This window comes from Phocoena sinus, chromosome 15, assembly GCF_008692025.1.
Source record: "Phocoena sinus isolate mPhoSin1 chromosome 15, mPhoSin1.pri, whole genome shotgun sequence".
In the NCBI taxonomy this organism is placed as follows: domain Eukaryota; kingdom Metazoa; phylum Chordata; class Mammalia; order Artiodactyla; family Phocoenidae; genus Phocoena; species Phocoena sinus.
In genome coordinates this window covers 7,956,869-7,980,682 of record NC_045777.1, presented here as the reverse complement: position 1 = coordinate 7,980,682, position 23,814 = coordinate 7,956,869, and the positions used below count along the sequence as shown (strand labels likewise).

The window sequence follows — 23,814 nt, the reverse complement described above, 5'->3', positions numbered from 1 at the left end:
CTGAATTTTACATCAGCCTTAAAAATAATTTCTGGCCCAGCAGGGATTAGAAATTAGGAGTAATCATAAAGAAAAGCAGCTAGTGGTTCTAAAATATCTCCTTGCTCCTATGTTTAGTTAGAAGGTCCTGTCTGGAGGGAGAAGTCCTTAAATTTCAGAGTTCTTTCAGACACCTCCCTTTTTCACCCCTGCTTCAGTATCCTGCTTGGCAAATGCATTTCTAAATCTTGATGTTCCTCAGAATGGTTAGTACTCCTAGTGTATTAGTTAGTGAGGGCTGCCATAATAAAGTACTGCAAACTGCGTGGCTTAAACAACAGAAATTAATTTTCTCATGCTTCTGGAGGCTGGAACTCTGAGATCAAGGTGGCTGCAGGGTTCGTTTCTTCTGAGGCCTCTCTCCTTTGTTTGCAGACAGCCATCTTCTCCCGGTGGCCCTCCCTCTGTGTGTGTCTGTGTCCTACTCTCCTCTTATAAGAATACCATCATATTGGATTAAAGCCCACTCTAATGACCTTATTTTTACTTAATCATCTCTCTAAAGACCCTATCTCCAAATACAGTCACATTCTGAGGTACTGGGGGTTACCACTTCAACATACGAATTTTAGGGGTACACAATTCAGCCCGTAACATCTAGATTTCTAGATTTTTTTCTCCTTTTCATTCTACTGTCCCATCTCACGCCTTTTCTTCCTTGCTTCCTATTTCTCTCTCTTTCCATCCAGTTTGTTTTGAGGCTCAGTTTGTTTCCCTAAAACTCTGCTTTGATTATGTAAGTGATCCAAGGCTTGGGTCTAAAGTTAGTTTTCACTTTCAATACTGTCTTCATCTCAGGTGAATTTTGGGGGTTGGTATTATGCCTTTTTTAATGCCATTTACTAAACTGTAAAATGGAATAATAATAGTTCCTACATAATAAGTTAGTAAATGCGCCACGAATGGTTTAAAAAATTCTTTTTAGATGAAGTGTTTAATTTTAATTTTTTAAAAAACTTACCTTATGATGAGACCTTTGTTTTCCTTTCATAGTGGTGATTCAAAATTTCCCTCATAAATAAGCTAGTAGTTATTGAAAATGACTCAAGACTTTCTGTGATGGTGAATTTTATGGGTCAACTTAACTGGGCCAGAAGGTGCCCAGATGTTTGGTCAAACATTATTCTGCTGTGTCTGTGAGGGTGTTTCAGGATGAGATGAACATTTGAATCGATAGACTGAGTAAAGCAGATGGCCCTCGGCGACGTGGATGGACCTCATCAATCTGTTAAAGGCCGGAATAAAACAAAAAAGCAAAAGAGAATTATCTCTCTCTGCCTGACTCTTTTTGAGCTGGGACATCAGTCTTCTCTCGCCTTTGGACTCAGACTCGAACTGGAGTGCACACCATCGGCTCCCCTGGTTCTAAGGCCTTAGGACTTGGACTAGAACTATAGCATCAGCTCCCCTGGTCCTCCAGCTTGCTGGGCTTCTCAGCCTCCATAATTGTGTGAGCCAATTCCATACAGTATATATATTATATATAGTATTCCTTGTAATAGATAAGATAGATAGATCTCCTATTGATTCTATTTCTCTAGGGAACCCAGACTAATACACCTTCCATCCTGCAATATTATCGTGAGAATAATTTCTAAAGTGCTTTTGTCTTTATCTCAAATGAATATGTTGATTGTTTAACAAATTAGGAAATGTAGAAAAGCAGAAGAGGAAGTAAAAATTACTTATATTTCCACCTTCACAAGCAATTAGAGTTAACATTTTAGAGTGTGCCCATCCAATTATTTTTTCTGTCTATCATCTATTTATCTGTCTTGTGTTGAATAGTGTTCCCCCCAAATTCATGTCCACTGGAACCTCAGAATGTGACCTTATTTGGACGTAGTCTTTGCAGAGGACTTCATTACTTAAGATGAGGTCATGCTTGATGAAGATCAGCTCCAAGTTCCATGAATGTGATGTCCTTATAAGAGTAGGAGAAGGCACACAGAGAGAATACTGTGTGAAGATGAAGCCAGAGATTGGACTGATGCATCTACAAACCAAGGAGCACCAAGGATTGCCAAGGCAACCACCACAAGCCAGGACAGAAGCAACTGATTCTCCCTCAGAGCCTCCAGAAAAAACCGGCCTTGCTGACACCTGACTTCATACTTCTGGCCTCCAGAACTGTGAGAGAATACATTTCTGTTGTTTTAAGCCAGTTGTTTTACCTAGTTTGTAGTAATTTATTGAATATTATGGCAGCCACAGGAAATTATCCATACATACAGATTTTAAAACTGAGAATGAGATTATATTCTATAGGGTATATTGTTTTGTAGCTTATTTATTTTAGTTAAGATATTTAAATCATATCTGTATGTTATTTAATATTCTTCTGTAATGTTATTTTTAATTTCATTTCTCTTATTTTATTTATCAGTCTCCTATTATGGTTTTGGATTATTAGGTTTTCCTCAGATTTTCATCATTAAATATACTGCAGTCATGTATCTTCTCATCGCTAAATACTTGAGATAAATATTCATAGAGTTTCCTTAGGATAAAGTGTTAGATGTTAGATTCTCATAAGAACTAAGTATGGAGGGACCTTGTCTGTCTTCCTTCCTGCCACATCCATCAAATAGTGCTAGACACATAGTAAGAAAATTGCCCATTTGTTTAGACCTGCTGGGTAAAATAAAATTGAAAGGGTTTGTTCATTTTTACAGCTTTGGGAACATATTGCCAAACTGTTATATCAGATAAGTTTTCAAGTGTCAAACTAAGGGAATAATGTTTTTCCTATGTGAACTCTTGCAGTCTAATTCTAGCGATCGTATTTGTTCTATCCCAAAGTCCTCTCATGCAATAATTACTTTATGAGTGTGGAAGTTGTTTGATATACAAGCCTCCTGATTTAGTTATTTTAGGCTATCCATGATGTCATCAATGTTTTTGATTTTGTATTTTCTCGTCAGGCACAAACCATACCTCAAACGGTTCAATTAGCTCAGATTTAGAAGGTAGGCATAGGAGATAGAGATCAACAACTTGGCACTTGTTTTGATTTGAGTCATACTTACGTTTTAAAATGATTATGTATCATGATTCAATGACTATTTCTGTGTGTTATCAGAAATATTAGTAAGAGAGGCAAGAAAATGTGTAGTAATAAGGATGAATTCATCACCAACCACTGAAAACTATTTTCAGTGATTTTCACTTTTTTCCCCAAATAGCAGATGGCTTAATTCCTTCAACCAGCTGCTGATAAAAGAAATATTTGAATGTTAAGGAGCATAAAAATTTTTCCCCTTGTAGCACATACAACAAGAAAGTCTTGGTGCATATATATATATATAGTATATATATATATATATATGACATATATATATACTATATATATATAGTATATCATATATACAATGAGTGTGTGTGTGTGTGTGTGTGTGTGTGTGTATATATATATATATATATATATATATATATATATATATATATATAGTAAATTATCAGGTAAAATAAAACCTAATCAGCAAAGCCCAAGTCTGGACAAAATTCTTTGTAATTTTTTAGTGGTTGATCTATGAATTGCAATGTATATGTATGCATATAACTTTCAACAGTCTACTTAGAATCAATTTTTACCACCTCACGTGAAATATAGAAACCATACACGTTTACGTTAAGTTGCCTTGTGCATAACATTTACATACACTGAAAACTCTTATCAGACAGCATTACCGTTTTTGCTCTCATCATTCAAATGTATTTTAGAGAGCCTGAGAGGAAAAGAACAGTCTGTTATATCGACCTAAATGTTTACCATTTCTGTTTCTTTTTCTACAAAAATACATTTTATTTTATTTTTTTATTTGGCTGTGCCGCGCAGCTTGGGGAATCTTAGTTCCCCAACCAGGGATCGAACCCAGGCCCCGGCAGTTAAAGCACCGAGTCCTTTCACTGGACCACCAGGGAGTTACATTTTAAATAGATGTTAGAAGATAGGGAGAAGTTAATAGAGGTACCCCCTCAAATGATCTGGAACAAATATTAAAAGCTTTTATCACTCAGGGTTTTTAGTTGCAAGCAACGGAAATTATCACTTATTTGTTTTAACAGAGAAGGGTTTATTAGGAGATACTGGGTAGCTTAGAGTTTCCCTAGAAGAGAGAAATAAACAAGCTTGGAGATTATGCAGCCAAAAACAATGCCCCAGACTAGTCCTTTGGAGACATAGCTCTCACAGCTGCTTGGGTAGGGATACCATAGTTCATACCGTCAGTGTCACCTCTGGTGGCCCTGGGATGCTGCTGCTAGAACAACCTGTTGGTGGCCCCTGGAGAATGGATGTAACTGCTACTCTTTAGCTTACTTGCCTTCCTTGTGTTACTAACACCTTCCTTATACGCCTGTTTTGATTCAAAGTCTGGGGTGGATGTGTCTAAGTCAGAGCTTAGAACATGTGTCCAAGGATGTCTTAGTTGCAACAGAATCTTGGAAAGAACATATTTGGCATTTTCAGTTTCTATAATGAAAAGAAAGCTCTGAATCATAAGGTAGGAATATTCCCCAAACAGAGAAATGAAAGCTTAAAAAAAAAAAAAAAAAAAAGACAAACTCCATTAGATTCAAGCTTTGAGTCACATATTTTTACCACTTACAGTGTATATGGTCTCGGTATGATGAGTTTCTTTTCTACAGGTTTTTCTAAGTGTCAGTGTTCTATGAGATGGTATGTTCCACAGTGAGTCTGTCATGGTTAACTGAGACAGTGAGTGTCAAACATTTATTACAGAATCTTGCACAGAATAGGTAATTACACGTTATTATTACATACAGTCTAGTGGTATCCTAATTGTTGTTATTGAATGAGAAGTCATATCAGCAGGAAATGAAGGGCTATTTTGCAGGGATAATTATTCATTTGGTTTTGAACCTGTTGAGCTTGAGGTATCAGAAAATATAGAGGTCAAAATACATTGCAAGATGATGGTGGCCGTGGGGCTCAGATAAACGGTACATTTGTGGTAGTAGATAAATATAGATAAATATAGGGGAGAAGAGATATAGGTAAATATAGGGGAGATATAGATAAATATAGGGGAGAAGCTTCTGCGGAATTAAACCATTCACAACATTTTCCTTTTGTCTGAAAGGACCAGATCAACAACTAAGGAGCCCCTTTACTTCCTTGATTAAGATTTAAATCTGATATAAAAGGGGAATGAAGATGATGCATATTTTATGCCTTGGCCTCTCTACTAGTTATTAATATTTTTTCATGCCCTGGGGATAAAGCAGAACCCATTATTCTAGAGGCATTTGCACAGAAGGAATAAAGCACCCAAAGCTATAATAGATTGGCTATGTACATTTAAAGGCTCTACTAAGTTTTCTTAGAGATTATCACAATTTATATATATATATCACATTTTGTATTATACCATCTATTAAAATATATATTATAGTCATTACATTATATATTTATCTTAATATAGTAATATAATTAATATAATAAATATAAATATCTTATATAAATAATTATCAATATAAATTAATAATATAAATTATTTATGGTATAAATAAAAAATATATGTTTGCCTTAGATTTATGGCAGGTTATATATGGGCTTTCCTTTGGAGAGTGAAATAAAATTTTCTTTTCAAACCTCTTATGTATAAAATGTGGTAATTTTAAAAGAAATATCAAGTAAACAATATTACAGATAGTTTAGAGATATAGCAAAAGTTATAATGGAGATTAATATGAAATTTAGTAATGTATGAATACAGCAAAAAGCTGTGACTGACATTTGGGAAAACTGAGCTATAAGGTAATGTCTAGGTCCTTTATTTTTAGTTCTTGGTTATTTCTCTAACTTCATTGTGGCAGAGGTACTCCCCACCTTCTTCCTTGGTCACAGAACCCCGTTTTTCCCTTCACCAATTAGCCAAGCCCATTAGGGGAAGCTGAGTGAAGCTTGATAGGTCTAAACCAGTTGTAATATGATGGTCTCACTCTTTTTGCTGAATGACTGGTTTTAGGCAGTAGCGTGTGACTCCATTCTACACAAAAGGCACAAGGGTTAGTCTACTTGGGTGGTTCTTGTCAATTTAGAGAAGTTTTCTTATTTTCCTTTAGATATATCTACGAAAGGAAGAAATGCCAGAAACTGTGGCAGCTATCTCGAGACCTGGAACTCTAAGGCCTGAGAACCAATATCCTGAGGATGGTAATACAGAAAGATGGTAAGAAACAGGCTCTAAAGATAGTTTTGGAACTCCCAATTAACCATTCCTGGAGCTGCCCTCCCTCCAGACTTCTTGTTCAGTGAAATAATAAATGCCCTACCGTGTATGCTCCTTGTTTAGAGTGTTCTCTTACTTGCAGCTGAAAGCATCCCCACTGATTCACTCATCTCCTGTTTCTTCTCGCTTCATGGTTTACCCTCCAGGAGATCATCTAGCTGTTATTCGTCTTGCTCTCCAGCATATTTCCAGCTTCCGAGCCTTTTCTCATGTGGCTTCCTCTGCCTGGAATGCCATCCTCCTTCCTCCTGTTGCACATGGCTAGGCTCTTTGAAAACAACTCAAGAGTCACCTTAAGAGTCTTTCGTGATCCAGGTTAGGGCAGCCCTACTCTGAGTACCCGGTACCCCCCATTGCCTTACCACACTGGCTGTGGTTTTCTGTTTACGTGCCTGTTCTTCTCACTGGCTCTGCTCCTTGAGGATAGGAATGATGTTCTATTTTAACCTGGTGGCCCAAGATTCCCATTACATCCATGGGCAGAGCAGACTGTTAGAAATATTTAGCCAAAATATTTCTTCCGTGAGCAGTAGTGAATAGTCACTAAGACCTTGATGTTTGGAGCCTGAGTTCCAATCCTGAGTCCATTGTGTATGTGATGTTGAACCCCAAGACTCAGTTCCCTTATTGGGAAAATGGATACAACAGTAGTATGTACCTCTTATGTATTTAAATGACATAATGATGCACATAAATTGCCTAGTTGATAATAAATTCTGTCACCATTCATAATTCATTAGCTTTCCCCCAGGTGTTTACGTATGTGCTCAGAGATATGATCAACGATTCCGTACTTTTTAATCTTCTACTTATCTCTGTATCTAGCTGTTGATGAAAGAATTAGAATCCCACAGCCCACTGACATTGTATTTTGGAACTTGAATCTCAATGTGCCTGTTATATTTGAGAAATATGCCTTGTCTAGTATCTAGGATACAAATGCTTATTAGTGTGTTTAAAGTAAAGAACAAATGTTTGTGATAGTGGATGCATAATTTAACCTTTTCACCATTTGATGTGAAGTCTAAATTAAGTTAAGAGCACAATGTCAACATGAGGTAAAATTTTTGACCTTTAATGATGCTTTGGTATCTTGACATTCTTTAGTCATCCTGAAACCTTGTGCTAATTTTAAGTGACTCTCTTTAATATATGTTCACGAATGTTTATTGAAGCAGAATTTGAAGGGGCAAAAAGGGGAAGGAAGGAAGGAGGGGAGGAAGGAAGGGAGGGAGGAAAGAAGGAAGGGAGGGAGGAAGGAAGGGAAGGGAGGGAATGCGTACTCATCCATTTTACCTGTGTTCATAAACCGCCGATTATTCTCAACCAACCACAAAGACATTGGTACTTTATACTTACTATTTGGTGCCTGAGCCGGGATAGTGGGTACCGGCCTAAGCCTACTAATTCGTGCTGAACTAAGCCAGCCTGGAACATTGTTCGGAGATGACGTAGTAGTAACAGCCCATATGCATTTGTAATAATTTTCTTTGTAGTTATACCCATCATAACTGGTGGTCTTGGAAATTGACTGGTGCCTCTAACGTTTGGAGGGAGGAAAGGGAGGGAAGGGAGGGGAAGAGAAAATCTGAATCTTCATCAATAAATGAAAAGATGTTTGAATAAACAGTAGGATATCTTTATATGGAATATTATGCAAGTATTTAAAAGAATGACATAGATCTCTATAGATTCACCTTAAGGTATGTCCCTGATATAGTAAATGGCGAGTGCAAATTGCAGAGTAGTATCTCTAAGGTGTGCAAAAATATTTGCTTTTGTTTGTATAAGCTAAAAAAAAAAAGATGCGTGGAAGGAAAGACACCAAACTGTGTAATAACATTGGTTACCTCAAGGAGGAAGGAGACGGACGCATTTAATGTTTTTACGTATGTCTGAGCTATTCGACTTGCTGCAGTGAGTGTTACCGAGATATAATTTACCATAAAACACAACCATCGAAGTGTACAATTAAAAAATGTTGAGTAAATTTTCCACACTGTGCAACTACTTCCACAATCTGGTTCCAAGACATGGCATCATCCCAACAAAAGGCCTCGGGCCCAGTTACGCTTAATCCGCATATTCCCACCCTCTGCCCCAGGCAGCCCCTAATCTGCTTTCTTTCTCTATAGATTTGCCTTTTCTGGATATTTCATATAAATGAAGTCACACAATGTATGGTCTTTTGTGTCTGGCTTCTATCATTTAGCATGTTTTTGATGTTCATCCACATTGATGGACCACATATCAGTACTTTATTCCTTTTTACGGCCAAAGAGTATTCCATTGTCTGGATCTAGTACCTTTTGTTTATCCAGTCCCTAGTTTAGTGGACATTTGGATAGGGTTGCCAGATTAAAGAATGCCCAATTTTATTTGTCCCAAGTAATGTAGGATATACTTATGCTAAAAAAATGTTTCATTGTTTATCTGAAATGTGAATGTAACCAAACATCTTGTGTTTTTACTTACTAAATGCAGCAACTTTACATTTGAAGTTTCCACTTTCTGGCTCATGTGAATGGTGCTGCTGTGAACATTCCCATGCAAGTGTTTGTGTGGATGTGCATGCATTTTTGTAATTGGGGGAAAAAAAAAAAACTTTAGAAGTTAAATCAAACCTCCCTTTCGGAATGGATGCCAGGAGCTCCAGCAATTTAAAAGTCAGTGAAGTAGCTTAAGCTCTTGTTGACGAATCTGTTGCAGAGAAAGGCACATAAAAATTGGGCTCTGCTTTAATTATATGTCCACGTGCCCTCCTGTGGCAACTGTATGCTACCTTGCTTTATTTTATTACTTGCTGGACTGCCTGTGGTTATTTAAGAGGACCATAAAACTTGGATACCAGACCTGCTTGACATCTAAATAATCTAAGTTCAGCTCATTAAAAGCTGAGAGCAATAGCTTGCTGAATACTTTCACACAGATTTCGTGTTTTTAAGTTTAGGAACATTTTGGATTTCAGGAGAGAATGAGATTTGCTATCTTGCTGTCAGAATCACTGAATAAAGCTAAAAATGACCAGCATATTCCCATCTCATGCTTTTGTCCTTCCTGTTTCCTGGGCCTGGAACACTATTGCCCTGATGGCTACATGACTCACCCTTTTATTTCATCCAGTTCTCTGTTCAAACATCCCTCATCAGAGAGGCCTTCCATAACCACCCATTCAGGCCTGCCCAGAACTTGGCCCCTGCCCTATCTTTCTTTCTAACTAGGTTTGATAGATTTAGCAAATAGAAATACGAGATACCTAGCTAACTTTGCATTTCAGATAAAGACAAAAAATCATTTTTTAGTCAAAGTATGTGCCATCATACTTGGGGCATGCTCTGACTAAAAATTGTTTGTTGTTTATCTGACATTCACATTTAACTGGTGCCCTGAATTTTATCTGGCAACCCTATTCACAGCCCTGAGTACGACCAGGCGTTATATTGATTATGATATATTTATCTGCTTATTTATTTTACTGTTGGCCTCATCCTAAGAGAGCGTGGCTGTATTAGTTTCAGAGGGTTGTCAAGACACATTACTGCAAACTCGGTGGTTGAAAACAGCAAAAATGTATCCTCTCACCGTTCTGGATGCCACAAGTCTGAAATTAGGATGTCCGCAGGGCCATGTTCTCTCCTTAGACTCTAGAGAATCTTCCCTGGCCCCGTCCAGCTTTCGATGTCTCTTGACAGGCACTCCATGGCTTGTGGCCACGTCGCTGCAGTCTTTGCCTTCCTCTTCACGTGGCCTTCTTCCCTGTATCCCTGCGTATCATTTTCTTTTCTGCCTCTTATGAGGACACCTGTCACTGGACGTGGCGCCCACCCTAATCCAGGATGATCTCATCTTGAGATCTGTAACCTAATTACATCTTCAAAGACCCTTTTCCCAAAGAGCGTCCCATTTACAGGTTTGGAGGGCATGTCTTTTCGGGAGGCCCCTGTTCAACCCACGACAGTGTCACATAGGAGTCTGACAAATTTACTTTGAATGAATGAGTGGGAGAATCAGTGGAGGTGGGCGTTTTGGGTTTCGGTTTTATTCCACAGACATCTCTCCAGGACCTATCGTGTACGGAGGTTAGGAGAGAGCTGGGTATACATTCCTGTTTTCAGGTTCCCCAGGGACATTCAGGTAGAGATGTTCAAAACTTAGAGATGGAGTTTGGAGTGGTAGAGTGGGTGCCCACCACCTCTGGATGACAGCCAACGCATCCGAGCCTCTGCACGGGGACACGGCAGAAAATTCCAGGAAGGGGGTCTGAGGATGGCATTCTGGTGAGCCTCAGCCACGTGAAAGAGAAACACTGGGGAGAGATAAATCCACGTGCTCACATCCCTCATTTCAGTGCCAAGGGCCCATCGCCTCTGTGTCCTCGGGCAGAGATCATCCCAACAGCCAAGAGTGTTAGCACAGGCGCTGACGGAGTTGGCTTGTCCGAAAGCTTTACCTCCTGGTTTGGAAAAATTATGTTGACACCTGTTCAGGCCTGAGAAACCCATAATCAAATTTCCCTGCTTCCTCTTACAAACCGGAGGCCAAGTGGAATTTGAAGGCGCCTAATTACCGTGAAAACGGTACGTCTGAAATGGCTGCTAAGTTTTGCCAACATGGCCATAGGACTAAAGGAGAAATATGGTGCAGAGTGTTATAAGAGACACTTGCTTAATTTTTGACGGAGATTCCGGAACTAATAAGAGCATCATCCCTTCCAAATAAGCCACCATGAAAGGAAACACTCCTATCTCCAGGGCTGTCTTCTTGGGAGTGTGACTTGGGCTACCACGCAGGGCCCCTGCTCAGAAGGGCCTGGTACATTACTCAGTGCTTAGTTTAATGCTCTCTTGTGACCACTGTCAAATTTTTCATACTTTTTTAAATAAAAGGAACCCTATATTTTCATTTTGCATCGGGACTCACCCCTCATGTAGTTCGTCCTGCTTATTTGAACAATGGTAGGTTTGTTCAAAATTATTTTGGTATTTCTCTTAGGGAATTGGTCTTAGAGGAGGGAGTGAGCTTTTCAGAAGAAGTGGAATTGTTAATGTGAAGAATGGTATAGAGCCAGTGGGTGGACTTCTAATTCTGGCATTGCTTCTAAGGAGCTGTCACTCTGCTGTTGGTCTGAGTTTCCTCATCTATGACATGTGACTAACAATTTGTACCTCATGGGGTTGTCGTGAAGATTGAAAAACTTGCATGTAAACGTGTAAAGCCCTGAGGTTTGTGGCTGACATAGAAGGGGAAGCAGTGCATGGGTGTTGCTCTCAGCCTCACAGTCTGTTGAGAGAGACCAGCTAAATAAAACCTGCAGTGACATGAGTCCCCAGCCTTTATTCAGCCAGTGTTCAGTGCTTACCTGCTGTGCCCCAGGTGAATGAGCAGATTAAACCCCTGACCTCCTAGAGCTTTCCTTACAGTGGTGGGGGAGGACAGCAAAACAAGTGTGCCGATAAGTAAATCACAGAATTTCAGGCAGTAATGAATAGGAGGGAGGAAAGTAAAATAGCTTTAAGGGATAGGGCAGGCCTGGGGCAGGGCTTGGGGGAGCACCTCTGGGTATGGGGTTAGGAGATGAGGGGGTTAGGGAAGACTTAAAAATTTATTTATTTATTTATTTGGCTGTGCCGGGTCTCAGTTGCGGCACGTGGAATCTTTAGCTGTGGCTTGTGGGATCTAGTTCCCCAACCAGGGATTGAACTCGGGCCCCCTGCATCGGGAGTGTGGAGCCCTAGTCACTGGACCACTAGGGAAGCCCCGGGAGGACCTTTTTAAGGAGATGACTTTGGAGCGGAGACCTCATGTGTGATGGAAAGACCCACTGGACCATGTGGAGGGACGATTCTTCTGAGCACAGGGAACCAGAGTGAAGGTGTTATAGTGGAAATCAGTTTGGAAAATGTGGGCGCCTCTCATTCATAACTGCAGGTCGAGTATCTGCAGCAAAGTATGCTCATGGGTAGGAGGGGTTGATTTAATAAATCGCCGCTTGTGTCCCTACAGTCAATGCAAGGGACCAGGCTGAGGGGAGACAGAAAAAACGAATCCGTAATTGCTGCATTCAGAGGCGCTGGCAATATAACTGAGGAAATAAACGCATCTAAGTAATCCTAGTGAGCAAAGAAAGGAGTGATCTGGGAAGCGTGAAATAAAGTATTTATTAATGTCAAGGTTTCAAATACAGATGTCGGTTTCATGGGGTGAAAAAGTCACTCATAAATCCTTTCCTCGGATGAGGTTGATGAGTAACTTCCTCAAGGGTGTGGGGTAAAGACATTGGATGGAGAAAAACCCTTTAAGAGCCCTGTCCTCTCAGCACCCTCATGCATAATTTAGGAGGGGGCTGAAGGAGACAAAAGATTAATGTATTCCAAAAATGTAAATGCAAATATGTACAACCCAGAAATCAGTGGAAGTAACTGTTCTTAAGATAGAGAAAAGATCAGCTCCAACACGCCACAGGACCCATTCTGTGTTCTGGGGAAAGAGTCTGTGCTTGCAGCAATAGTTCTGTAAATGATGGGTCTTATGGCTCGTGTTCATATCTACACTTGACTTCGTTTCCTACTAAAGGTTCCAGCAGGACCATTTTTTTTTTTAAGTTCCTATAGCCATCAGCAGTATTTTTTTTTTTTTTTTTTTTTTTGCGGTACGCGGGCCTCTCACTGTTGTGGCCTCTCCTGTTGCGGGGAGCACAGGCTCCGGACGCGCAGGCTCAGCGGCCATGGCTCACGGGCCCAGCCGTTCCGTGGCATGTGGGATCTTCCCGGACCGGGGCACTAACCTGTGTCCCCTGCATCGGCAGGCGGACTCCCAACCGCTGCGCCACCGTGGAAGCCCCCGTCAGCAGTTTTTAAAGAAATAGATCCACTACTCCAACCAGTTTTTATAAGATATTTCCCAAACCTTGTTAATTTTTTATTCCTCTCTCCTCTCTCTCTCTTTTTTCTTCTCTCTCTCTGTATATTTATGCATCTTTCTATCTATAATTTGTCAGTCATCATTTGTAATACAGTAGCTAGCATTGTTTTTGTAAAATTCAGAAAAGCATAAGGAAAGTTAGTTTTCAAACCAGGGTATTTGTATTACTGATTTTTATGATGTAACATAATACGATTTAAAAATACAAATCCAGGAATATATCTGTAAATTTATTCATTGCTTTATCTTGCATTTTTTATATTTGGTGATATTATGGCTTTAGATTTTTTTTGTTTGTTAAAAAAATGTAGATCATCCCAGTATTAAATTTTGTATTTTCTTCCTTTTGGTGAACAAGGCTAATAAACAAAATGAAAATGCCATTGCTTACTGAACTACAGATATAAATCTCAACTTCTGCGAGATTCTGGAATTGGAGATCTATTTCAGAGATTATTTGCTCCAATAAACTTTTTCTGGAGGTGCCGTATGTAAATTGCCCTTCACCACAGGGTCAAAACATTCACTGCTCCAAGAGATAAACAGGCTGGTTTAAAAAAAAAAAAGTATGTTCTCAGCTGCCAATAAGATTAACAAATGAGTTTACAATTATCTTCTCAGAAAAATAACAAGAATGACTTTGCATTCCCACACAGAATCTTGCCATTTGTAGAATCTAGAGTCATTTTCAAATTAATTTAATAAAACCATCATCCCTTAGCCACACATTTTATTGTATTTTAAAGTAGCAGTTACCAAGCACTATACTTATTTATATTTATACATATGTTTACTGCCAAAGAAATCTGGACATCTTGTCTAAAAACCTTTTTTTAAAAAAATAGATCTTTATTGGAGTATAATTGCTTTACAATGGTGTGTTAGTTTCTGCTTTATAACAAAGTGAATCAGTTATACGTATACATATGTTCCCATATCCCCTCCCTCTTGAGCCTCCCTCCCACCCTCCCTATCCCACCCCTCTAGGTGCTCACAAAGCACTGAGCTGATCTCCCTGTGCTATGCTGCTGCTTCCCACCAGCCAACTATTTCATATGTGTATATATGTCCATGCTACTCTCACAGGTGGAGTTAAATTGTTACCACTCAGAGCCCACAAAACGTATCAGCATAGTAAGATCTCTGTGCAGCAAAGCTTCCTTTGACAATTCCTGTATTGACTTTATTAGTGCATTGTATAGTACATGTTTCTGAATTCTATCTGTTATAATCTGTGATAACAGAATTTAGTTGTTAGATATAGTGAGATATTTAATAGCTCTATTCACCTGAATTCAGTGGAGGTAGACCATGTTTGTATATGAGAAAGCTCAGTGTTGTAAGGGCGCTAATTCCCCCGAATTAATCTATTAATTGACGTTTTACTTGGAATCTCACTGAACAGGATTTTTCAGTGAACCTAAAACATGTAGTATAAAATGTGTTTGGAAGAGTGAAAAAAACGATCTAAAACCATCGGAGAAAGAATAAAAAAGAAGGGAGCATTTCTCTTACCTGGTATCCATACTTATTACAAGGTGTAGTAATTAAATGGTGAAACCTAATAGCTTAATGGTTAAACTTTCCAAAGTAGTTCTTTCGTCTGAGTCATGTCTCAGGGGCTGTAAGGAATAGAATGAGATGTATGGGGATTAGAGAACGTGGATAGAGTGGGAAAGATTTAGAGGCAGTGGATAGTTGAGCTGTCTGTTAACCTTTTCCCTCATTCTTGGCATTAGTTCTCAGATGTATAAAAAGAACCAGGCTTGTCGATACCAAGGAGTGGTGTTGATACCAATTAGATTTGCTGTGACTTGGGAGGAGTAGGGGAAACTCCCTCTATTTCCTCCATTAGTTATGATTCTTGGTTTTGAATCAATAAAGATGTCCTTGGACAAATCCTTAGGCTGGTACTCCCTTTATCACTGTCTGTAGAAGATGAACCTTATTTGGCATCATAGATTTTTTTTTTCCCCCTAGAGGGAGCCCCGCCCCCAGGAGTACTCAGGGAGCTAAAACTCCAGCTGTACTCTTCTGTACCGACATCAGCAGCAACTCTACCAGGTCTAGTATTTGAATTGGGCTGACAATTCTGATGATGATGTGTTGAGCAGAAGGCAATCCAGCTTGTTCCCGCACAATTTTATTGGCTTTGCAAGTTTTAAAACTCATAAAAGATGTTTTGTCAGTAAAAGAAACCAACCTACAGGGAACAGATCATTATGTAATAAGGCATCACTTCCCGTGATCTAATCATCATAACCTGTTTTAACAGTTACAGATTATAATATCAATAAAGCCTTGGTCATTTATTATGTTTTTCACATCTTCTCCTTTCAGTAAAGATGTTAGAAAAGGTCAGAGCTGCTGTCAGATCCCAGTGATAAAGAGCAGGATGGTGCTTAGGAAAATGGCAGTCCTTGCAGCGTTAAGGGCTATAAACTTTTTAAATTGAATTGTAAAAGCTTATCACTAATAAAGAAACCCTTTTAGGTGATTTTAATGCTATTTGGTCGTTTGAAATATTTCACAGATGGAAACAGATGGTAAGGTCGCGAAATGGGTGAGTATTCGGCATCATAAAATGCAAACGCATTTTCTCCATGTTAGAGATCTAGTAGTGTAGTCATGCTAACACTCTAGGTCATTATCTAGTTTCTACAGAGATCAGGTACTTTAACTTGGCTCTTGAAAATAAGGATGGGGGTGAGAACAGCCAACAGAGCTCCTTTTGGTAAAATAAATATATATTTATATTTATTATAAATATATATTTCTTATTCTCTCCTTCAAATGACCTTGACCGGTTTCTTTCTTGTGATGGGTAGGGTACACTTCACCAGAGATAAGAGTGGACATTCATTATTAGCAAAAGGTAATTTTCGTAAGAGGATCAGTTCTAAGAAGACAAATGTTTAGATTGCAGATTCCTTGAGGGAAGATTCTTGGTCTTTCCTTTAGAGTCATTCATTTATTCATTCATTATCCAACAAGTAATTAGTGAATACCTACTATGTGCCAGGCATTTCTGTAGACACTTAGAATAGGGGAAAAAGTCTCTTTCTTTATGGAACTTAAATGGGAGTAGGATAAGCCAGGCAAAAACAATAAATAAAATAGATAAGTAAATCAGTATGTTATTTTAAGTAAAATCATATATTTGAAAGTGAAAAGTGCAATAGGAAGAAGAAAAGCAAAGCAGGCTAGATGCAATCAAGGATGAGTGCTGAGGTGAGGAGTGAGGTCCCCTAGGAATAATCCCTGTTATTTTAATATGTATCTTGTGGATCTTTATTTGACGATGCATACACACATATATGTTGGTATTTTAAACAACGATAGATTCTTGATGAATACACAGCATTATCACTTCCTTTCACTTGTCATGAAAGTTCTCCATGTCAACGACTGTTTTTCTAAAATGTAAAGAAATGAACATGGTAGTTAGGGTCTCCCGGAGAAGGCGGTATTTGATCAGTGACTTGAAGGGGATGAACAATAGACATACATACCTGGATGAAGAGAATTCCAGGGAGGAGGAAGATCCAGTGCAAGTACGTGGAGGTGGGCATGTGCCTGGCATGGCTGAGGGTCAGCAAGGAGGCCAGGATGGCTTTAGAGGTGTGAGCGAACAGGAGAGAAGGAGAGGGAAGCCGAGAGCTGATGGGCAGGTGGTCCTGGATCACTGAGGACACGAAAAGCCATTGCCAGGGCTTCGGATTTTACTTTGAGGGAAATAGGGTGCCTTGGAGGGTTTTAAATGGAGAAATGACATGACATCACTTATGGTTTAAAAGGAACTCTCTCAAAAACATACCTGCAACATCCTGTTCATCACGGCATTATTTACAATAGCTAAAATGTGGAAACAACCTAAGTGTCCGTGGATGGATGAATGGATAAAGAAGATGTGATATATAGAAAAGAAGGGAATCCTGACATTTGCAACAACATGGATGGACTTTGAGGGTATTATGCTAAGTGACATAAATCAGACAGAGAAAGACCAGTACCGTATGATCTCATTTATACGTGGAATATAGAAAACCGAACGCATAGAAACAGCAGATTGGTGGTTGCCAGAGGTGGGGGTTTGGGGGTGGGGAATGGATGCAGGTGGTCACAAGGTACAAACTTCCAGTCATAAGGTAAATAAGTTCTTCAGATGTATAATGTACAGCATGGTGACTGTAGTTAACAATATATTGTATATTTGTTAAGAGAGTAGCTCTTAAAATTTCTCATCGAAAGGAAAAAAGTGGTAACTGAGTGAGGTAATGGATGTTAACTAAACTTATGCTAATCATTTTTCAATATGTACATAAGCTGTATACCCAAAACGAATACACCGTTATATGCCAATTATATTTTAATAAAACTTGAAAAAAAAGGAATCCCCTGGAAGCTGTTTGAAAATATCAGTGCATTGTTAGTAGGTAAAGGATGAGGCAGAAAGACCGACTAGGAAGCTATTGCAGCAGTCCTGGAGAAATGAGGGTGTTTGGACCAGGTTGGGTGCTGGAGATGGTGAACGTAGAGCCAACAGGATTTCCTGCAAGTTATGTGTGGACTCTGATAGAGAGGAGACAGGGATAGCTCCAGGGTTTTGACCTGAGCAGTGGAAGGATGGAGCTACCGTTTCCTGAGATGAGGAAGTGGGTTCATTTCCATTTTGGACAAGATGAGTCTGAGATGTCTTTAGTCATCCAAGCAGAGGTGCCAAGTAGGCAGCTGGATATTTGGCAGAGTCTAAAATTTGAGAGAGAGTTCTGAACTCTCACAGGAATTTGGAAGTTATTGATATATATATAGTATTTAAATCTGAGTATCATATGATACATGGTATTTAAAGCTGTGAGACTGGATGAGATCACTAATGGCGTGAGTGTAGATAAAGAAGACGTCTCAGAATTGACTTGTGACTAGCTCAGTAAAACTTGAGTTGATGAACAAAACGAATGAGTCATGCTAGTGATCAGTATACTTCTCCACGAAATAACTCAGATAAAGAGCACTAAATATGTCATTTATGAAAGCAACAATATGGAGTTATTTATAACTTGAAGTGTGCCTTCTTCTGGGTCCAGGATGGAAGTGGGGACCAGATGGAGAAGGTCACAGTGAGAGGAGAGAGTAATCACAACTGTGCCATGTGTGTTCACTCAATCATTTAGTCATTCATTTCAACAGTTACATTTTAATTGCCTAGTATGTGCCAGGCATTAATTGCTTCTATTGGGTGTTTAGTGTGTTTTGTCACCCAGCATCAGTTTCTTCTTTCTGACCACTCCAATTTCCCTGCAGGCATTCCTTCTCCCAGGTGTGTGCAGTCCTGCTGGGGCAGTAAACCTGGAAGCCAGGTCCACATTGGTGCTGCCAGGAGACCAGGCACGTGACCTAAGCTTGGCCAGTTGGACTCTTCATACCAGGGTTTTGGCTTTTCAGCAAGGAAAGAAGAAATGGTTAATGCACATGGGCCAAGAGAATATAATTCAAGTCACAAATGCAAGCTACACGTATAATTGAAAATTTTCTAATAGTTACTAAAAATAAGTTAAAAGAAACAGGTTAAATGAATTTTAATTATATATTTTATTTGACCCATTATATCCCAAATATCATCATTTCAACATGTAATTATTATAAAAATTATTCACAAAGTGTTTTATTTTTCTGGCGCTAATTCTTTGAAATCTGGTATGTATGGTACACTTACAGCACAGCTCTTTTCAGACAAGCCACATTTCACTGCACAGTTGCCACGTGTGGCAGCATTACTGTGTTATATTGAAAAGTGCATGGCTGAGTTCATTCATTTCTGCAGCAGCTCCCGGATCAAACGGTACCTTCTACGAGCGTCATAACAGCAGGTTCTGCTTCCTGATCCTTCAGAGCTTCCTCAGTTGTTGCAAAGTCCTCTACGAGGAGTCCAGCCTCCCGAGAGGAGTGAGTCAGTGAGTCTTTTGCTTAGGTTGCTAGAGTGATCTCCCGTTAACTTGTGTTCAAAGGATCGTCACTGCTACATTCCTTTTCCAACAGAAAATATAAGAGGGATTGCGCTGGATCAAGACCTTTTCACAGTTCTAATCTCAAGGGTGGAGTCAAAAAGTAGACTAAACCTTCAAAAAGAATAGCATGGGTCTGCATGTGCTCAGATGAAAAAAAATCTCCAAAATGGAGCTTTGAGTGAAAAAACAGAGGTGTATAAAATGTGTATAGTATGGTCTTATTTGTATATTTTTTCAAAATCACATACGTATATATGTTTGTGGGCACATATATACAACTTCTAAATGGAAAGGAAAAAACCTGCTGAATAGTGACGACCTTTAGAGGACGTGGGTAGGCGATGGGCAACGGGAGTGTTACGGGCTGAATTGTGTCCCTTCCCCAAATTCACACGTTGAAGCCCTAATTCCCCTCCACCCTCTGCACCTCAGAATACAGCTATGTTTGGAGATGGGAGGGGGGTCTTTTTTTTTTTTTTTGCGGTATGTGGACCTCTCACTGCTGTGGCCTCTCCCGTTGAGGAGCACAGGGTCTGGACGCGCAGGCTCAGCGGCCATGGCTCACGGGCCCAGTCGCTCTGCGGCATGTGGGATCTTCCCGGACTGGGGCACGAACCCGTGTCCCCTGCATCGGCAGGCGGACTCTCAACCACTGTGCCACCAGGGAAGCCCGGGAAGCGGTGGGCGGGGGGGGGTGTCTTTGCAGGGTTAATTAAACTAAAATGAGGTCCAAGTGGACCCTAATCCAGCATGACTGGTGTCCTTGTAAGAAGAGGAAATTTGGACAAAGAAACATACAAAGAGGACAATATGAAGGCAAGAAGAGGACCGTCTGCAAGCCAAGGAGAGAGGCCTGAAACAGGTCCTTCTCTCACGGCCCTCAGAAGAAATCAACCTGAATCTCAGACTTACGGTTTCTCCAGCGCTGTGAGAAAATAAATACCTGGTGTTTAAGCCACGTAGTCTGTGATACTTTGTCGTGGCAACCCTAGCAAAATACAAGGAGTAATTGAATAGAGAGGCAGGCTTTTACCTGTCATTGTAAAGGTTTCTCTTCTAATTTTTTTTTATTATGTGTACTTCTATTTAAAGAGCAAAAAGTGAAAGTGTTAAAAATGAGGACTCAGAGTCCTCCCTTACCCTCATTTATCCCTCTTCTTTCTTTCAACACATTCCCTCCCTGGAATTTTGTCACATGTGAAGGGATCTGAAAGGGATAAGAGAGACCCTGATAGCTGCAGAGCTAGGAAGATAGAACGAACTCATGACCTAATTCCTCCTTGTTCGATCAGAATGTTGATTTCCTGACCTTCTTGTTTAATTGTGGGAAGGCTATGATGTTTATTAGAATGGCTATGGGATCATCTTTGTTTTTATCTCAGTCTCTGTTCTTTTGTCCAGTTCATTATTACGCTGTTAGGAAGTTCCTGATCTGGAACTACATACGTTATGGCTCTTTGGTTGCAAGCAACAGAAAGTGTATCTTATAGTTGTAAGCAGAAAAATAATTCATCCAAAGAAAATAAGGAATCTAACAGGTTCCAAGGGAAAGTTGTAGAATCAGGTTTTGAAAAGGACCAGGAGTTAAGAAAATTTATGGGGCTAGGGGAATCGTGGTGAGAATTGGTGAGCTGTTTCTTTAGGATACCACCAGTGAAGTTCGTCAGCCCATATTTGCTCTTCTGTTTTTTTTCCCGGAATAATTTCCCTCAAGCTTCCATGCTCAAAGGAAAAAGTATCTAATAAGCTTATGTTGGGTCATAGACCCATCCTTATTCAGGGAAGGCAGGATTTTGCTATTTCTCTCATACTCTCTGCGGCAGAGAAGAGGTGCTCACTGCAAAGCAGACTCAACATGCTTTTGCCAGAAGGGCATCCTAAGTAGCAAAAACAGCATGAGATTTCTCTTGGATGATAATTGATTTGTTTAGTCGACAATGTAAAAATTATTTGACCACTGGCACTGTTCTCTAGGAAGATCTTCCATATATTACAATCTCCCAAGAGGCAGATGTATAGTTCTCTTGTATGGCATCCAAGATGATACGTGATTAATAGGTGCCTAGAGTCATAATGCAAAATAAATTTCATTCCATTTTGCCTGGAAAGCTTTCTTTTCACTTGAATGAGTCCCTTCTCTAGGTTTTGCTTCTTACTATAAAATTGGTTTCCTTTTTCAATGCAGTGCTCGCTGTGTTGGTCAAGTCTTACTTTATTCCTCAGGCAGTTGAAAAACCTATCTAACACCCTCATCAGTGGGAAAAAAAAAAGTAGACTTATAGAGTCTTTTCCTTTCATCGATGTATTTACAGACCCAGTTAGTACAATATAGTTATAATACAAATTTTAGAAACAAATTTCTTAAAGTTTAGAATTAAGTTATTCAAAGGTACATGTAGTTATTCTATTAACTCTGATGGTATATTACATTGATGAGGGGTGGTTATGGAATCGCTATTTTATTTTTACCTAATGAAAATAGAAAATTCAAGTGTTGAAGGTTGGGTCTGTATTTTAATCATGTTCCTCAAAAGCGACTTGGGTTGAGATTTTATAATGCCATAGAAAGAATATGAGCTACCGGAATCCTGCTGACCTGTGTATCCTCGTAAAATCTGTTGTCATTCCAGGTGTGAAAGATGTATCCAATGAGAACTGCTGTATGCAGACCTCCTGGCTGAGAGTGTGTCAAGCACTCAGTAAAGGTAAGTTCCCTTCCATTCCTGCCTTCTTTTTGAATGACTGTGCCAGGCAGAGGAGACAGAGGCAAGATCGCTGTGAGCAAGGACTTAAACTGAGACTTGAATTCAAATCTGGAATCTGCCACACGCTAGCTATGTGGCTGCAGGCAAGTGACTCATTTTCTCAGAGCCTTGGTTTCTTCATCTAGAAAACAGGACAAAAAATAACGATTTCTTCCTGTGGTTGTTGGGCTCCATTGAGGTATTTGATGTGCCTATTCCCTGCGCGTAGAGAGTACGCAAACTGTAACTACTGTTATTGACAACTAACATATTTACATGACTCACTCATTTCTACTCATGACAGCAAATACTCTATAATACATTTAAAGCAGCTTAATGATGTGTTTGTTTAATCAGTCTAGAGGATTTGGTTCATATGAATACAACAGTTGTGATCTGAAACCACAGCAAATCATATAACCCACAGTTTCCTAAAATGTTTCTAGAGTATACCCCTGCCATAAGATGTAATAAAATGAGTCATCAGGAAAATGTTTTGTGTTCAAGCAGGATTGGGAAATATTTGATTAACAACATTCAAAGTACTGTCTTTATTGCAGGACTTTTCAGAGCCTTTAACATACAAGCATTCATTGTGACTTTCCAGAGGAAAATCATATAGGCAGAGTTTTCTAACTTTTTTGACCAATGGACACATTATCTTGGGGTCAGGGCTATTCAGACAAAGTGATGACATAGCTCATTTACCATCCACTTGTCAAGCGGTACAGGAAGTGATCGCAGCAAACAATCCAACTTGCCCAGAGCAGCCATGGTGAACTGTGAATTTAATCTGGTTGCTCTTGAAAACTGGACTTTTTTTTTTTCCCCCAAATTGAATTGCAGTCTGTGAGGGAGAAACAAATTGCCTCCCCACTGTTCACACTTATGCTCGGTCTGTAAATGTTAGGAAATAGCATAAAAAGAAATTTTAATTCCTGTAGCAATAAATATGCAAATACACATTTTCTCCAAATATGGCTAGGGCATCGTTTCCCCTCTTTCACCACCTCAGAGGCCCTAAGCAGGTTTGAATCTGTTGACAAAGCTTTTTCCAGCCAGCTAGCTGACTTCTTCTTTTGTGTGCTAGCAATCTGTTAACCATATTCCCAGGGAATTTGGATGGAGAGCAAGTGTGCTCTCTTCTCCCCCGTCTCCTCCCTCTCCCCTCCCCTCACCACCCCCCCACTCCTTCTTTCTTTGTCTCTCTGTCTCTGTCTCTCTCTAATTCTTTCTCTTCCCCCTCCCGTACTCCTTCCCTCCCTCCATCGTTCTGTCCCTGCTCCCTCTTTCTCTCCTTTTCCCTATTTCTTATTTCTTGGAAGTCTTGCCACTGGATGGACACACTGAAACTCATTTAATTACCGGCATGCCAAGCACAGAACTGAGTCAGTCTCATTCTATGCCATTGACGTTTGTAACCCACAGTTTAACCCTTTGTTCCCAGCCTACCACTGACCTCACAGGAGTTTTGCCTGAAGAAGATTGAAGTCCTATTTTTTTATGTATGAAGTGTTCTGGTTTTCTCCAGACTTCTGTGTCCAAGTGAATCTCAGGCAAAAAACGTTCTATACATCCACCAGCATTTAGAAGTGCAGTGATGTTTCTATCCAAAGCTGAAGTTGGAGATAGAATAGGAAAAAAAAACTCTTGGGGAGGAGAGTCAAACCGATTGCTCAAAGCTTGCACTTCAGGTCCAAGAGGACCGTGTTCTAAGGTTTGCATGATGTGACTTGGGCAAGATTTTCTTTAGTGTCTTGTACACTCATTATATTAAATGATAATACGCACATTTTCAGAATCCTATTGGTGATGGGTATTACGGTAAGATACACTCTTACGTTT

At 39.6% G+C, this 23,814-nt stretch overlaps 1 protein-coding gene across 2 annotated transcripts in view; it reads left to right on the top strand.

Annotated features, from left to right (window-relative positions):
- Positions 1-23,814, top strand: part of DOK5 (docking protein 5) — a 269,427-nt gene that overhangs the window by 3,498 nt on the left and 242,115 nt on the right. Inside the window, exons 1-3 of one of the 2 annotated variants that reach the window (XM_032607211.1) lie at positions 2,095-2,171; positions 6,130-6,236; positions 21,856-21,930. The gene's annotated coding sequence lies outside the window, so the exon portion shown is untranslated. Of the gene's footprint in view, positions 1-2,094; positions 2,172-6,129; positions 6,237-21,855; positions 21,931-23,814 lie in introns of those variants that run through there. The other variant, XM_032607212.1, reaches the window with a different exon arrangement.